The 17154-nt window shown below is 46.7% G+C and overlaps 2 non-coding genes across 2 annotated transcripts; both read left to right on the top strand.

Annotated features, from left to right (window-relative positions):
• Positions 1 to 7719: 7719 nt before the first annotated feature.
• Positions 7720 to 7792, top strand: TRNAK-UUU. Its single transcript has one exon. It is a non-coding gene; the product is annotated as a tRNA-Lys (tRNA).
• Positions 7793 to 12536: 4744 nt separating this feature from the next.
• On the top strand, positions 12537 to 12608 carry TRNAM-CAU. The gene has a single exon. It is a non-coding gene; the product is annotated as a tRNA-Met (tRNA).
• Positions 12609 to 17154: the final 4546 nt, after the last annotated feature.

The raw sequence follows: 17154 nt of genomic DNA on the forward strand, positions 1-17154 counted from the left end.
ATTGAGGAAGGGAAGATGCTGTTTACCACTGACTAAAGAAGGGCGGGTACCATGGGAGCACTGATGGAGGGATGGCGGGCCCTGTGGGAGCACTCACTGAGCAAAGGTCGATGCTGTGGGAGCACAGAAGGAGAGAGGGCGGGCCCTGTGGGAGCACTCACTGAGGGAGGATGGATGCCATGGGAGCACTGACAGAGGGAGGGTGGTGCTGTGGGAGCACTCACTGAAGGAAGGATGAAGGGCACCATGGGAGCATTGTCAGAGGGAAGGCAGGTACTGTGGGACCATTGAGAGAGGGAGGGTGGTCACCCTGGGAGCACTGACGGAGGGAGGGCAGCCACCGTGCGAGCCCTAATGGAGGGAGGGTGGATGCTGTGGGAGCACTGACGAAGGGAGGGAGGGTGCTGTAGGGGCGCTGACTGAGGGAGGGCAGTGCTCGGGAGCACCACAGGAGGGAAGCAGGTGCCATGACTCAGGAAAGGAAGGTGCTGTTTACCGTTGACTGAGGAAGCATGTGTTATATGTGTTATACCTAGATGATTTCCTTTATCAACCCCTTAGCAACCAGGTTTGGCTCGGTATTCAGAGAGTTTGCATTTGTTAGGATTAGGGGTGTCTCTCATAACAGACCCAGACCAGTGGTGGCACACAGATTATGCACATGAGCACGGGGGCTCCCTGGGCATGGGAACTCCAAGATGGCAGGAACACAGGCTTTCAGTCTCGTTGCCCCATCATCCTCGCTGTGTGCCTTGGCCTTGACATCCAGGCATCTTCTCCCTCTTCAAGATGGCAGAAGTGAAAGGACATCTCTCTCCCACTAGGAGTGTGACCTAATCTGGAAGTTTTGTGCATTATATTACTTATATCCCATTGACCGGAAACGGGCCATAGTGATATGGGAACAAAGGCAGGAGGAAATGGCAGGTAAAATCAACTTTCCTTAGAACCTGCAGCCCTTTGACAAATACTCAGGCAAAGACAGAGTACAACATTCCTCCAGGAGCTCCTACTGTCTTAATGCTAATGCTTTGCTAGAGGGGAAGACAACCTTGGCTTGAGGATAGCTGGCTCTCCTGCATCCTGTGTCTTCTGTAGGTATGAAAGTCCCGCTGGAAACCTCCCCGTGACTTTACCTCCCCCAACCCCATAGTATATAATCGTCTCTGCTCATGGTCCTGGGACAGTTCTTCCTGCCCACATGTCCTGTCCCCGAGCTTTAATAAAACCACCTTTTTGCCCTGAGGACACCTCAAGAATTCTGTCTTGGCCGTGGGCTCTGGACCCCAGCACCACTCCCAAACCCCACCGCTGTGACCTCATGTCCTGCAGAAGGAGAAGGAGCAAAGTCATGTGTCGTTCTAAAGGGGAGAATGGTAATAAACAGCCAGCTGTGATCTCAGAGTGGTTGTGCTCCTTGTCGCTGACATTGCAGTAGAAACGCCCTGGCTTCATAACGCAGGGCCCAGGAGTTCAGTCTGGAGGGCAGGCTGGCAGGTGGTCCCCTAGGGCCGCTGGGGAACAGGGGAAGCAGGGAGACCGGTCTGCACAGGCCAGGCGCTCTCAGGAGGGGCAGGCCGTGCTCCCCATCCGCAAGGGGAAATTCAGCTGATTTCTAAATGTGTTAACGTTTACTATAAGGCCTTTCTCGCCACGCGATGCGCCCAGAGCTGAGCACCAAGCCAAGTACAGGCACCCCCAAAGCAGGCACATGACCAAGGATATCTCAAACGGGTTTCAAGCCGGGTGAAGGTCTGTGTTGGCGTGTGCTCGTGCGCTCTTCGCACAAGTCTGTCCGAGAAACTGGAGCACTGGTTTTCCTCCAGCCTATCTGGAAACCAAAGCAATACGGCCGAAAGAGACCCAAAATCCAGCTGAGCGGAGCCCTCCACAGCAAGGGAGGAAAAGGCCAAGGCGGGTGGGCAGGGGAGGGGAGATGCGGTTTCACCCAAGACCCCCACCTCCAGGGAGCAGACACAAACCAGGAGCGACCTTGAGGGCGGGGGTTTCTCCCTGAGCAGGGAGGGGTGTGTGTCCCACCGCAGGCACCCCTGAACCTGGGGACCTGTGCTGGGGCGGGGACACCCCTAGAACATCTGGCTTGGGGAGCAAGAGGCGCTTCTCTCTGGGGGCCCCAGGGGCTCTGGGGCCTGAGATACCCTCGTTTTCAAGGTCCCCGGGCTGACTCTCTCCTCCAGAGCTGCCTGGATTCCTTGTAAAGGAGATCACTGCTAATCTCATGGTGGCTGCCGGAGGGGCAGGGAGCAGTTGGGACTATCTCCAGATGATGGAGGTGCTGGTGAGCACCATCTCGCTACTTCAGGGGCACAGGGGAACACTGCCGCCCTGAGTGCGGGTCCCCAGCACCCCTGGCCTGCATCACCTGGGCTCCTCTCGGGAGCCCCTCGCTCAGCCCTGGGCCACGCTCCACGCGGGTGGAGGGAACCAAGTCAGAGAAGTGCTGTCTGATCTCACTTCATGTGCTTTCTAAAACACAAAGCAAATGAACACACAAAACAAAACTCACAGATACAGAAAGCAGACTGGTAGTTGTCGAGGGGAAGGGGAGGGGGCTGGAGGATGGGTGGAGGGCATCACTTGTATGGTGATAACTTCCTATTGTATACAAATACCAAGCTATTATGTGGTGCACCTGCTACTAATGTTATATGCCAATTTTTCTTCAATGAAAAAAAAACCCCTCCCTCTAAAACCTCATGAAGGCACACAGCGTGGTGTCCATGCAAGGACGGACAGGTGGATCAATGGAACAAAAGAGGAGCACATTCTGTATTTAACAAATGGGATGCAGAGGAGTACGGAGAGGAAATTGTGCTGGCGTAATTACATATCTATATGAGAAAAATATACACCATACCTAAGAGCTAATTCCAGGTGCATTAATGCTGAAATGTAAAAGACAAAACTATAACGCATTTAGAAGAGAAGATAAAAAATATACACTGGGGACTTTTGGACAGGAATAAGGAATAAGACACAACAGCACTAAACATAGGAAAAGCGGGGGCTCCTGGGTGGCTCAGTCAGTTAAGCATCCGACTTCAGCTCAGATCATGATCTCATAGTTCGTGGGTTGGAGCCCCTCGTCGGGCTCTGTGCTGACAGCTCGGAGCCTGGAGCCTGCTTCAAGTTCTGTGTCTCCCTCTCTCTCTCTGCCTCCCCCCCCCCCCCCCCCGCTCACACTCCGTCTCTCCCTCAAAAATAATAAACATTAAAAGAATTAAAAAAAATAAACATAGGAAAAGTGGATTGACTTAACGAGATTAAATTTACAAATTATTTTAAGGATAAGTGAAATGAAGAATTTGTTCATCAAAAAGCACTACGAAAGAATGAACCAAACTCACAAAATGGGAGGGGATGTTTGTGACGTAAGTAACCTACAGAGGACTAGCGTGAAAACTCAGAATTCAGAAAGAGCCTCTAGGACTATGAAGTCTGTGACTCCCAGAGAGAGAGGGAGCCAGGCAGATGTTTAGTCTGAGATGTCACCAGTGTCCCTTCTGCCTCACTCAGAGATGAGCCACCAGGGCCCCCGGTCAAGGAGAGGGAATTTGGACCACTTTCTGTGGACCGGACAGACTGCCAAAGAATTTGTGCACACACTTTAAAACAACTACAGCAATCAACCTTATTAGAAAATTAAGAAAAGGCAAATTAATCCTGCAATTAGATGCTACTGATCTTCCACCAGAATTGCTAAAATTAAAAAGACAAGAAATACTAATTATTGTCAAGGATGTGAAGTAATAGCTTCGATCACTAGTATTCAGAGTCTAAACTGACACAAATACCGTGGGAGACAGCTGGACTTTTGTCAGTTGAAGATACACATACCGCGTTATCCTAGATGTTTCTCCGGGAGAAACTCGTGCACACATACAGCAGGAGACGAGTATCCGAATTTTCACAGTAGTGTTGTTTGTAGAGCCACAATTGGAAACAACCCAAGTGGACATTTGCACCAACGCCAATAAACAGTGTCAAACACTATTCACCAGCTGCCAACAGATCAGAGCTACAGGGAAGGATACGGATGAACCTTACAAACATAATACTGTGAAAGGAAGACACGAAGGAAACATTTAGTACAATTATACTTATGTAAGTTTCAAAAGGAGACAAAATTAACATATGTGCACGTGGTGAAATGTATTAAGAATGTAACTACGCAGTTACTGTAATGCCCACAGTTTCCAAAATGTAGTTTGAAGTATCAAAAGCAAGGCCCATGGCACGCCTGGGTGGCTCAGTGGGTTGAGTGTCCAACTTCGACTCAGGTCATGATCTCGCGGTTCACCAGTTTGAGCCCCGCGTCGGGTTCACAGCTGTCAGCGTGGAGCCCCCTTTGGATCCTCTGTCCCTCCCTCCCCCGCCCCTCTTCCACTCGCGCGCTCTCTCTCTCTCTCTTTCAAAAATAAAAAATCAGCGGCTCAGGAGTCAGGGTTTATTCCTTGGTGACCTAAAGGTTTGGAAAGGGGGAGAACTAATGACCACGGAGACGACGTGTGCAGACAGGAAGTCTCAGGTGTGAAGTCCCACCACAAGCTGTGGCTCCTGCACGAGCACCGACCAGCGCGGTCAGGCCACATGATTAGACAGAAGACCCACGGTCGGCAACTCAGGTTGAGACCCACGACCAGGAGCCATGTAAGCAGAGCCTAGAACACTCTACCTAGGAAAAGACCATCCGTGTCCTCTTTCGGTCTTAAACTCTTGAAATGTGTTCACACGTCCTCCTGCAGGAAGCTTGTTTACTGCGTGCTTCCTATGTGGCTGGTAGGCCATTCGTTCAACACGCACTTAACGGATTCTTAAGGTGTAGCCGCAGAGGACATGCGTTCCTCTGGACCCCGGGACGACGGCTGTCAACAAAATGGGCAAAAGTCTCTATCCCGTGGAATTCGCATGCTAATGGGAACTTCAGACAAATGAGTGAAAAAGTATGTAGTATATGCACTTATAAAAAATAAAGCAGGGGGGCGCCTGGGTGGCTCAGTCGGTTAAGCGGCATGATCTCGCGGTCCGTGAGTTCGAGCCCCGCGTCGGGCTCTGTGCTGACAGCCCAGAGCCTGGAGCCTGTTTCAGATTCTGTGTCTCCCTCTCTCTGACCCTCCCCCATTCATGCTCTGTCTCTCTCTGTCTCAAAAATAAATAAATGTTAAAAAAAATTAAAAAAAAATAAAGCAGGAAGATGATGGGGACAACTTTTAAAAAGTGGTTTGAGGGGCGCCTGGGTGGCTCAGTCGATTGAGCGTCTGACTTAGGCTCAGATCATGATCTCATAGTTTGTGGGTTTGGGCCCCGCGTCGGGCTCTGTGCTGACAGCTCAGAGCCTGGAGCCCGCTTCGGATTCTGTGTCTCCCTCTCTCTGCTCCTTTCCTGCTCATGCTCTGTCCCTCTCTGTCTCTCAAAAAATGAATAAACGTTAAAAAAAAATTTTAAAAAAAGTGGTTTGAAATTTTACGTATGTTGAGCAGGTAAGATTTCACTGAGCAAGTGCTATTTGAGCAAAGGCCTGAAGGACAGGAGGAAACGAGTTGGGCGCATCTTTGGGAAGAAAGGGCTTTCGGGGCAGAGCACACAGCAAGGGCGAAGGCCTGAGCCCGGAGCAGGCGTGGTTCGTGCCTGTCTGAGCACCAGCAGGGGGCGCTGTGGCTGGAGAAGACGGGGAGGGGAGGGAGGTCACCAGAAGCAGCTGGGCTTTTATCCGAATGAGAGGGGAGCCCCTGGAGAGTTCTGCCCTCATTCTGCGTAGACAGGAAGAAGGCAAGGAAAATTGAAACAGGAGACCAGTGACGAGTCTGTTGCACAAATCTCGGCGGCAGGCAAGGGAAGACGGGCGTTCCAGTGGGACAGCACCGCACAGACGGGTTACAGTTGGGGAAGACGGGTGAGGAGCCAGACTGGGGAGGGGGGGGGGCAGGAGTCCAGTTTCGGACGGCGGCAAGTGTAAAATACCTGTGCAGGAAGCGGTTGCATCTGTGAAGCTGGAGTTAGAAGGCAGAGTCCGAGATGAAAAGAGGCATTTGCACATACGCGGCCTTTGAGGGCTGGGCCCCCGAACATGGCCATGCCCCGGGAAGGGACAAACCAGGGACTGATAACCACATCGTGTAACAAGTGCTGTTAATAACACGGAAATAACCCCAGGAATCCTGGGTGTATTCCGGGAGCTGCAAAGCCAGTCTTGAGGCGTCGGCAAAAGCTTCCAGAAGGAGGTAATGGGTGGCGTCCGAACTGAGACCCAAAGCACAAGCAGGGGCTGGCAAATGGGGAAAGGGGAAGGAGTTCTAGGGTGACCGCGCCTGCAAAGCGGAGAAGCAAGGGAGGACGTGAGACAACAGGGAGGTCACTGTCCCCGTGCGCTCCAGCCTCGCTGTCACACTCTCCTGCTGAAGGACTGGGTCTCTTCCACGATTTCTTTGGGGGGGGGGGGGCGATGAGGGGGAGGGGGGGTAACAAATTCCACATGCTCGTCCGTTACATCTCCCACTAAGGCAGGTGCAAATAGAACACAACCCACAGGGGGTGTTTTTAACACAGATTTGGGGTCGCAGGAAATAACATCAGATTTCAATGCTTATACCTGTCTTTGGTTCCTAGAAGCGTATGGTAGGAAGATCAAGAAAGACCAAATGCAAAATGACAGTATTGGGATAAAGTTCCATGGGAGACATGAAGTGGAAATAACGAATTCAAGGGGATAAAGGATCCAAGTAAACTCTTCCACGGAAGATTAAAGAAGGGGTCTCTCTCTCACAAGGGATATCGCTAAGTATATTTTTAATGTTTATTTAATTATCTGTGAGAGAGACAGCGAAAGCAAGGGGTGGCAGAGAGCAAGAGAAAGAATCCAAAGCAGGCCCCGCTGCCAGCACGGAACCCCTTGCGGGGCTTGAACATACATCCTGTGAGATCAGGACCTGACCTCAACTCTGCCACTTAACCAACTGAGCCGCTCAGGTGCCCGGAGGCATGTGGCTAAGTATTAAGTTACCTTTTAGATTTCTTTGATACAAGTCACAACACCCTTTGGAAGAATTTAAACATGTGAAGAAAAATGTTACATGTCCACTGAAAAAAATGTAACAGGGAATACTAAATTGCCAACATTCTTTCAGGGGTTAAGAACACCAGCCCAGGGTACAAAGTAGGGCCACTCACAGTCACCACATTTCTCTTCCTTTTTAATGACTCATTTTTCTCTTACACCAAGAAAAAAAAATTGGCAGATGTTCCCAAATTTCTCAGATTCTTACCATCGTTCTCCCCTGGTTGCTTTTCACATTTCTTCTCTTGTTCTTTGTTAGTTATTTATATTTTTATTGTTTCTTTGTTCCTCTTTGTATCCTTTTTGGTTATTTCTCGGTGCCCCGTAAATAAGGGGTTAAAGATTTCACTAAGCATTCCATAAATATTTACTGGAAACAATCGGTTGCTTTTGTTCATCTTCCCCTTCTACAACTGTACTCAAATAAGGATTGTTTTCTGGATGTATATTCCTTCTCTGTTGTTTTCTAGATGTACATTCCTTCTCTACCTACAGAAAACATAAACAAGTGCTGAGTGAACTGACTATAGAGATTAAACGCCTGTTCAGCTGCCTTTCCTGAATGCAAGAATGAATCAACCACACTGTTGAGCTGAAGTAGTTTCGATCTTATTTATGCATCCGGAGAGAGAGGTGCTCCAAGAGCCTGGGTAGCTCAGTTGGCAGAGCATCAGACTTTTAATCTGAGGGTCCAGGGTTCAAGTCCCTGTCCAGGCAGGATGGCCCTTGTTTTCCCTAGGGTCTGAAGGTTCTTCAGGTTTTTGTCCTTCAGAGAAGGTTAAGTTTGGGTTCAAGTTAGACAACTTTTACCTGTCCCAAGTAAAACCTTACCCAGTAGCCAAGTTTGCTATTTATTCTATTCCAAGCAGAAGACAACTTTAGCACTTTTTAATAGATTTCCCAGGAACACAGTACAAAATGTTCAAAAGTCCATGGAGTGTAAGAAAACTATCCTCTAGACTTGGGTGTTTTAGAAAAGGAACTGGAAACCATATTTACGGAGTAAGGTGTTCACCGTGTCAAAACCCAGGACCTTCAGGTTTTCTGTCCTTTGTGCTCACAACTGAGCCCCTTGGCAGGTGAGGAGAGTCTCTGCCAAATCCCCCTGACGTCACTTTGTTTTTTCTTTTTTTTTTTTTAAGTAGGCTTCACGCTCAGCACGGAGCCCAACATGGGGCTTGGGACTCACGACCCCGAGATCAAGACCTGAGCTGAGCTCAAGAGCCAGGTGCTTAAGTGACTGAGTCACCCAGGCACCCATGTCACATTCTAATGATAAACAAAAACGGTGTGGAGTTACTTGTCCGATACTGCAGTATGGTCTTAGGTGACATACTTACCCGACCCAGAAACACCAGGACACTTTGCATTTTGCAAAAGTGCATTTTGTTCATTTCTACAATTTTGGCAAAGTGCGGGTTGATGGTGCTGTTGATTGCTCAGTGGATTATATTTTTCTCCAGAAATACACATTTCCCCCTCCCTCTCTGCCTACAGATTGTACTTCCCATTCCACTTGAAGATGTTATGATGGTTCCATAGGAAATCCTAAGGAAACTAAAAACAAACACAAACGTCCTAGAACTAATAAGTATGTTCAGCAAAGTCACAGAATACAAGATCAGAATACAAAAATCCATCGTATTTCTATACATTAGCAAGAAGCATGTGGGCACCAGAACTAAAATACAGTACCATTTAAATGGTACTTAAAAAAATAACTTAGCTTCAAATCTACCTGGATATGTACATGCGGAAAAACACAAAACTACAAAATGCTGTTGAAACAAATCAAAGACCTAAATAAATGGAAAAATATTCTGTGTTCATTTGATTGGAAGACCCAAAGACGTCAAGTCTTGTCAAAGTTAGATACAGGTTTAACAGGATTCCTACCAAAATCCGGGTGGGTTTTTTGTAGACATGAACACGACTATTCTACAATGTATATGGCAAGGCAAATGAGTTAGAATAACTAAAACAATTCTGAGAAAAAGAGAAATAAAGTGGAAGAAATCAATCTTCTTATTTCAAGACTTATTTTACAGCCACGGTAATAGAGACCGTACATCACTGGCAGACAGACGTGTACGTCAGAGAAACAGTAGAGAACCCACAGATCGCCACATACAAGTACAGCTAAGTGATTTTTGACAAAAGTGCAAAAGGAATTTAGAAGAGGAAGGAAAGTCTTGGTCTTCTCAAAAAAAATGGTGGTGAACGAATTTGATATCCATAGGCAAAAAAGCACAAACCTCAACCTAAACCTCACACCTTATTAAAAAAGTAATTGGAAATGATAAGTAAAATACAAGGGGCGCCTGGGTGGCTCAGTCGGTTGAGTGTCTGACCTGGGCTCAGGTCATGATCTCGTGGTTTGTGGGTTCGAGCCCTGCAACGGGCTCTGTGCTAACAGCTTGGAGCCTGGAGCCTGCTTCGGATTCTGTCTCCCTCTCTCTGCCCCTCCCCCCCCCCCCCCCCCCCCCCCCGGCACTCTGTTTCTCTCTGTCTCAAAAACAAATAAAAAAAAAAAAACATAAAAGTATAAAACTTTTAGAAAAAAATAAAATCTGGAGGACCTCGGGCTTGCAGAGTTTTAGACATGACACCAAAAACACATCCATAAAAGACAAATGTGACTAATTGAATTTCATCAAATTAAAAGCTTTTGCTCTGGAAAGGACCCTCTTAAGAGGATAAACAGGCAAGTTACAGTTGGGAGAAAATATTTGCAAACCACATATCTGGCAAAAGACTCATATCTAGACTATGTGAAGAATTCTCAAAACGCAGCATTAAAACAACAATCAACCTGGATGCCTGGCTGGCTCAGTGGATAGAGCATCTGACACTTGGTCCCAGGGACTTGAGTTCAAGCCCCATGCTGCGTATGGAGCCTACTTAAGAAATAAATAGATGAAGGTGGGCACAAGACATGAAGAGACATTTTACCAAAGAGGATATACAAATGGCCCGGGAAACGATGTTCAATATCACCAGTCATTTAGGAAATGTGAGTTCAGACCATGATGAGGTGTCACCGCAGACCCCTCAGAAGAGTTACAATAACACAGTTTAGTTGTGTGACCCTGCTTAAGACTGGCCAGGGCGCACAGAAACCGCACAGACTGTCACCCATGGCTGATGGGAAGGGAAAGTGGTGCAGCCGCTCTGGAAAGCAGTTTGGTGGTCTCTTTCAAAAAGCTACACACAACACTGTATGCAATCCAGCAATTCCACTGGGCAGTTATCCCAGGACAACGAGAACTTACGTCCACACAAAACCCCTACATTCTTACTCAGAGCAGCTTTGTTTGTAATAGCCCAAACTTGGAAACAACCCAAATGTTTCCCAGTAGGTGGTTGGGTAAACACACTGTGGTCCATCTATTCTATGGAATACAACTCAGCAGTAAAAACAAACAAACAAACAAACAAACAGCTCTTCGAGGTATTCACAGAAAACGGAGGGCAGGCTGAATCTCTCCAAAGCCTTTGGATTCATGGGTCCTGCCATTTGAACAAAGGCCGGGAGCAAATCCTATAGAGATCAGAAGTACGAATTCTCCAGGTAGAGGGGACCATCAGAACAATATGTTGGATACGGTAAAACAGAGAAAAACCCCAGCGGAATATGCCCTAAGAGGCAAGAATGCTTCCACAGATGAGGGGACAGAAACCGCCTCTCAAATGTAGGACAGAGGTGGGAAAGCTGACTCAGAGAGGACAGTGTGGCCCGTGTAACATCCCTTCACCTGCCACAGGAACACACATACAGGGAGGCATCTGGAGTGTAGACCCTGACAAAGTTCACTTGTTTACTGTGTAATACCAAACGGAAAAGCTGCTGGAACCAGAACCTTTTCCCTAACTCTTTGACTACTGGTCCCCTCCAATATGAAAAGGGCACTGTCTTCCACTCCATTGTTTGACTCCAGGGGGACAAAGCCATTTTTTATTACCATTATACAGGTGACAGTGTTTTTCAATGTGCCATGTGTCTCAGAAGTGTAGAAGTGTAAAATCAACAGCGAAGAAAAGGCCAAGACTGGTATTTTAATAAATGAAATAGAATATCAAGGGAGTGGGAACTATCCGAATAAACCCCATGTAGTAAAATATTGTGTGATGGAATTTGATTTCTCTTCCTTTCTCTCTTTCTCTCTCGATTGAAAGATAGATAAACCAGTAGACAGATTGTTTGCATACTGTATTGAGTTGTGATTTAACATGTATTTCTGACTCGGAGGGGGGGGCAGTCCGAAAGTTTGAAGACTGTGCGCCCGCGCCCTGCTCCGGGGAGGGCCGTGCGCGCCCCCGCTCTGTCCCCGGAAGGGCCGTGCGCGCCCCCGCTCTCTCCCCGGAAGGGCCGTGCGCGCACCCTCTCTGCCCCGGGACCGGCCGCGCGCGCCCCGGCTCTGGCACAGGAGCAAGCGTGCAGAGGCCGCCCCTCCTGTGTCCCTGCGGTCGGGCGTGGGGCGAAGGGGAGACGAATACCTGCAGCAAGCGAGCGGCGGCCCCGCGAGCTCGTTCACGCCCGTCGTCCCGAAGTTTCCATCAGCGAGGATCCGAGGTTCTCAGCGATCGGGACGCGCCCTCGGGCCTGGCGGCCTCGCGGGGGCAGCGACGAGCCAACAACAGCGACGAGTTGTTCCGGGCCGTGCCCAAAGTTCTGCTCTGATCGGAGCCAAGGGAATGCAGCTCCTGTCTCTATTGGTGTCTCGTTTTTTGTTTCCGACGGCGTGTGTGAGTGTGACTGTGCGCGTGTGTGTGCGTGAGTGCGCGCGTGAGTGCATGCACGTGTGTGAGTGCGTGTGTGTGCGCGTGTGTGAGTCTGAGTGCGCGCGTGCGTGTGAAAACGGCTCCCGACGGGATCCAGCAGAGACTGTGGCCCCCGTGCAAGCCCGGGAGCACCGCGCTGGGTGGGTCCCCTCTGTTCCCGGCGCGCCGTCCCTGGGACAGTCTGCTTCCTTGCAGCACAAACAGAAAACCTCCTTTTCCTCCTCGCGACGGTCTGCGAGCCTTTTGGAGGGGAAGCCCGCGCGGCGGTGGCACGACTCCTCTGACCGCGGCGGGTCCGCTCCGCAATGACTCGGACCGCGATGACTGGGATCGCGCCGAAAAGGCCGCACGGAGTTGCTCAGCGCACTTTCCCCCGCGGCTCTCTGAGCGAAGAGCGGCTCCTGGAAAGTAAATCAAGTTAAGGGGGGGGGGGGGGGGGGGGGGATCCCGAGCTTGCACACTCTTGGGCTGGTTGGACAAGAGCGGTCCCGGAGGTCGGGGCCCTTGGCCCCCTGGTCGGGGGAGAGAGGATCTCCCACACGCGGAGAGGAGGGTGACAATCCTTTCGAAGGGAAGGAGATAGAAAAAAAAAAAAAAATATATATATATATATATATAGCTCAGCTCCGACAAGGTGATGTTTGTCATTAATAAAAAGAACAGGAGAACCAGCAGGGGAAGCAGAGTGGCGCAGCGGAAGCGTGCTGGGCCCATAACCCAGAGGTCGATGGATCGAAACCATCCTCTGCTATGGTCCTTTTACGCGTGCCTTCTCGTGCAGCCGTTTTACTAAATCAGGCAATGAGCCCAAAGAACAATGGGAAATACTCCTTCAGTTAAGGTGGTCTTGTATATGCTCCGAGATTTCATGGAGAAGGTGACAAACTCCATATTTACTTCTGTCATATCTTCCAGCAAAGGGATTTCCAAATGTACTAATATCTACCGGTGATGTGTTGATTGCATTGCATAAATGCAAATATAACTTAAGCCAAAAGAATGAATTATGATACAGATGTGTGGTCCTATCAAACAGCAAAGTTGCAGATTGTGATATTTATACTTACATTTAGTGCAGGCTAGTGTAACAGCATGAGCAAAGGAGGGCTTTAAGTAAATATACATTATGTACATAAAATCTGCATAATGTATACATTAAAGACAAAAATCTTTTATATACATAAAATATACATAAATATACATAAAATCTGCATAAACTCATTCAAGGAGAAAGAGAATCGAATATAAAATTTCCCTTCATAGAAGGGCATGTTTTTCTATTTTTTAAAGGGATTTTGGCCGGTAGTCAATCGCTATGGTTTTTAGACTCCATTTAATGTGATAAAGGAGTGTGATGCCAGACTTCAAAAAACAGTGAAAAGTTTACGATATGCCAGTCATTACAGTCTTCACGCATATCTGATGAAAAACGTTAGGTATTTGTTTAAAAAGTACATGAGGGCAAAAAATAGTTTGGAAGGTAAAATCATCCCCAAACTAGTGAAGTTCAGGGCACAAAGCAGGGTCACATTTGCCAGGACATTCCCTTCCCTGGATGCTTCATTTTTTTTTTTTTTTTAACATCAAGAAATATTTGCCAAAACGTAGTAATAATTCCAACCATTGCTCTCTACTGATTGCTTTCCCCTTCTCCTACTTTGTCATCAGTTTTGTTTTTTCTTGGTCATCCAGAGAAGACCAGTGACCATGATAAGTGTTACTAAATATATTCCAAAGACAATCAATTGGTTCCACTTTTGAGTCTCACCCTTACCAACTCTATGTCAATAAGTAAGGGTTGTTGTGTCGATGCTATCTACTTCCTTCTACGTAAACCGGAATGGTTTCTCAGACACGGTACAAACAACGTAGAACAGCTCACCGGTGACTACGATGTAGCACTCAGGATACCTGAATACACTTCTGCTCCGTGAATTGGTCCCATGGACTTGAGCCCGTTTCTTCAACAGTCTTCCCTGAGTCCAAGAATGTATTTACAATACTCATCAATAGCAGCGATATTTGCGGAAACCATTTCTGTATATGAATAAAAGCTACTTCCTGGGGGCCTATGGGGCTTGGTTGGTAGAGCCAGAGACTTTTAATTCTAGAGTCAAAGGTCCAAACCCTCCTCCAAGTAAGAGAGTATTTTCTCCTTTGATGAGCAAGGTTCCTTTCTTTGTACCTGAAGGAATATGTTCAAGGTACCGTACCCAAGGGACTTCATACCCATGGATTTGATTTAAAGGCTAAATTCTGGGACCTCTGGAGCCTCTCGGGACCTGGTGAGTGTGTTTTGCATAAGGGAGTGTCGTAGATCGCTGGCCAGAGGCCAGACTCTGGAGGCAGCCTCTAAGATGACCCCAATGATCTTTACCTCTCAATGTTCTTGCCCTTGTATAGCTCCTACACCATGGTTTCAGGGTTGGTCTTTTGTGGCCAAACATAGTGGTGGTTGTGGCTCTCGGGGAAGCCAGGTGCCATGTCCTGAGCAGCCCCAGGAAGAGGCCCATGTGGGGAGGAAGCGATTCCCCCAACCAGTACCTTTGGGAGAGCTTGGCACGGGACCCTCCTGCCAGAGTTACGCCGTAAGATGGCTGGAGCTCTAGCTGGCATCTTGCCGGCAACCTTAGGAGGGACCGTGAGCTGCAACCACCCAGAAAGGACACTCCTGAACTTCCGACCTACAGACCTCATGAGATAAGTGCTTGTTGATTGTTTAAACTACTAAATGTGGAATTGTTCCAGTAATAGATCAGTAATACAAACCTCAAACTCTGTTTGTGACTTGCGGCTCCCTGAACTACTCGGGAACTGCATCTAGGAGGCCTGTCCGCTCAGAGGCCGGCTTTGGGGCTTTGACTTCTTAGTAGGGAGGATGTTTTCCATCTCTTCCACTCCACAGCTCCCAGAGCGACAAGACCATTGTTCCCGCAGTTCACTGGGAGTGGGGGCTGAGTTTTGTTTCTAGGTCATCGTTAGATGAATGTGCACCAGGAGGGACGTGCGATAACACAGAGTGATCCTCTATTTGCAACAGATCCCAATGACGTCGCCTTGCCTCAATTTAGAAGCGGCCAAAATAGAAGTGCAATTTTGCCTCCAGGAGTAAGAGCTCTAAAAGCAAAAGCAATGTGGCGCCCTGAGTGCTCTCCTGCTCTGTGTTTTTCCTTTTAGATTCCATTTTCACATGTCCCTCAGGTCTCTGCAATGTTTTATTATTTTCATTTTCTAAAATGAACTCTCAAAGAACGGATTTGTAACATATGTATTGATTCATAACAGTCCTTAAGCTTTTAAAGAATTGGCTTATAATATTTTAAATCACACAATTCATATGGATGGCGGTAAATAAATTTTCACACAGAAAACCCGCGAGGAACCGCCATCTAGATCAAGAAACATTTGTTTTAAAGCAGGTTCCACGTCCAACGTGGGGCTCAAACTCACAACCCTGAGGTCAAGCGTCACACACTCCACCAGCGGAGTCAGCCAGGCGCCTCTAGATCAAGAAATACAATATTACCAGCACCTCAGAGACGACCGCAAGGCCACCTGTCAGGCACTTTCCTCCGAAAAGTAATCGCCGCTCTACCTTCTAACACCAAAGTTTAGTTTCCACTGTCCTTAAAATATATGTCAGTCCAGTCCTCTTGTCTATGCTCCTTTGTGTCTGGCTTTTTTAATTCAATTACGCCTGTAAAGTAATCTATGCTATTGAATGTAGCAATAGCGTCTTCATTTTCATGGCAGGAAAGTATTCCATTGTACGTATATTACACAACTTATCTATTTGGGACGACTACAAGTAAAAAACCAAAAAAAGGAACATTTTTGTATATGTCGGGGTCTGAGTCTATATACAGAGGCGGAATGTTGGATCAATGAGATTCGTTGACAGGTCCAACACTATAAAATGTTGCCCAACAGACTTCCAAAGTTGTAACAATTTACACTCTTTAATTTTGCCATTCTGCTAGGTGTATGGCTGCAACTCAAACATCTTAATTTGCATTGCCTTGATTAATAATGAAGCCAAGCATATTTTAATACGTTTATGGGCTTTCTGCGTACTTTTATTTTGCTAAAAAGCCTTTTCAAATTTTTGTGCTTTTTCTACCGGGTTGTCTGTACGTTTATTATTGATTTGTGGGTGTTGTTTACGTATTGTGGATAAAAGACTTGTGTCAGTCAGATGTGCTGGAAATATCTTTTCCCACATTACAGTTTGGCTATCAACTCTCTTAACGACATCTTTTGACGTAGAGAATTTCCTAATTTCAATTTAACCCAGAATATCAATATTTTCCTTTATGGGCATGCCACTTCGTTTTCTGTTTACGGAATCTTTGCCTACTCCATGCTCATGAAGATATCCCTTCATGTTAGCTTCTAGAAGCTTCGTTTCACCCTTCATATTTAAGTCTAAGATTAATACGGTATTGATTTTTGTTTATGTGATAAAAAGACAGGATTTATTTTTTCAGTATTGTTTATTGAAAAACCATTCATTCCCCCACTGCTATATAGTGCAACCTTTTTCATAAATTGTGTCTACAAATGTTTGGTTCTGTTTCTGGACACTAATTGCACTGGTCTATTTTTAGCATACTGTCCTATCATGGCATTCGATAAGCCTTGATATCTGTCTGTGTACATCCTCTCATTTTGTTTTTTTTCAACAGAGTATTGGATTTTATATTTCCATTCCAAGTATAGAATGAGCTTGTCAATTCTCACAATACTGTCTTTTAATTTTAATTGCATTGAGTTTATAACCAATCATTTTAAGGAGAACTACAATTTTACAATACTGATTCTTTGATTCAATAAACACAGGATATTGTTAATCAGGTTTTCTTCACAGTCTCTTGACAATGTTTTATTGCTTTCTGAATAGAGGTCTTCCCACTTTGGTAAGATTTATGTCTCCAATGGCTTCAAGTCACATATGCACACATGCACACCCTATGTGTGTGTATGTAACTATATATATATATATATATATATATATATATGTATGTTTATACACATATATATAATATAATACATATGGGGATGCGTGTATATGTAACTATGTACATAATGTATATGGGAGGTGCATGTGTATGTAACTATATATATATAATATAATATATATGGGGGCGTGTGTATGTAACTATACATATAATATTATATGGGGGTGCGTGCGTGTGTAACTATATATATAATATACGTACATTCCTCTCACCCTGTTCTAATAATCCTTAGTGGGAGAGTTGATGAAAAGCTAGTCAGTTATGCCCAGAAATGATTTT

This window comes from Panthera leo, chromosome B2 (genome assembly GCF_018350215.1).
Source record: "Panthera leo isolate Ple1 chromosome B2, P.leo_Ple1_pat1.1, whole genome shotgun sequence".
Taxonomy (NCBI): Eukaryota; Metazoa; Chordata; class Mammalia; order Carnivora; family Felidae; genus Panthera; species Panthera leo.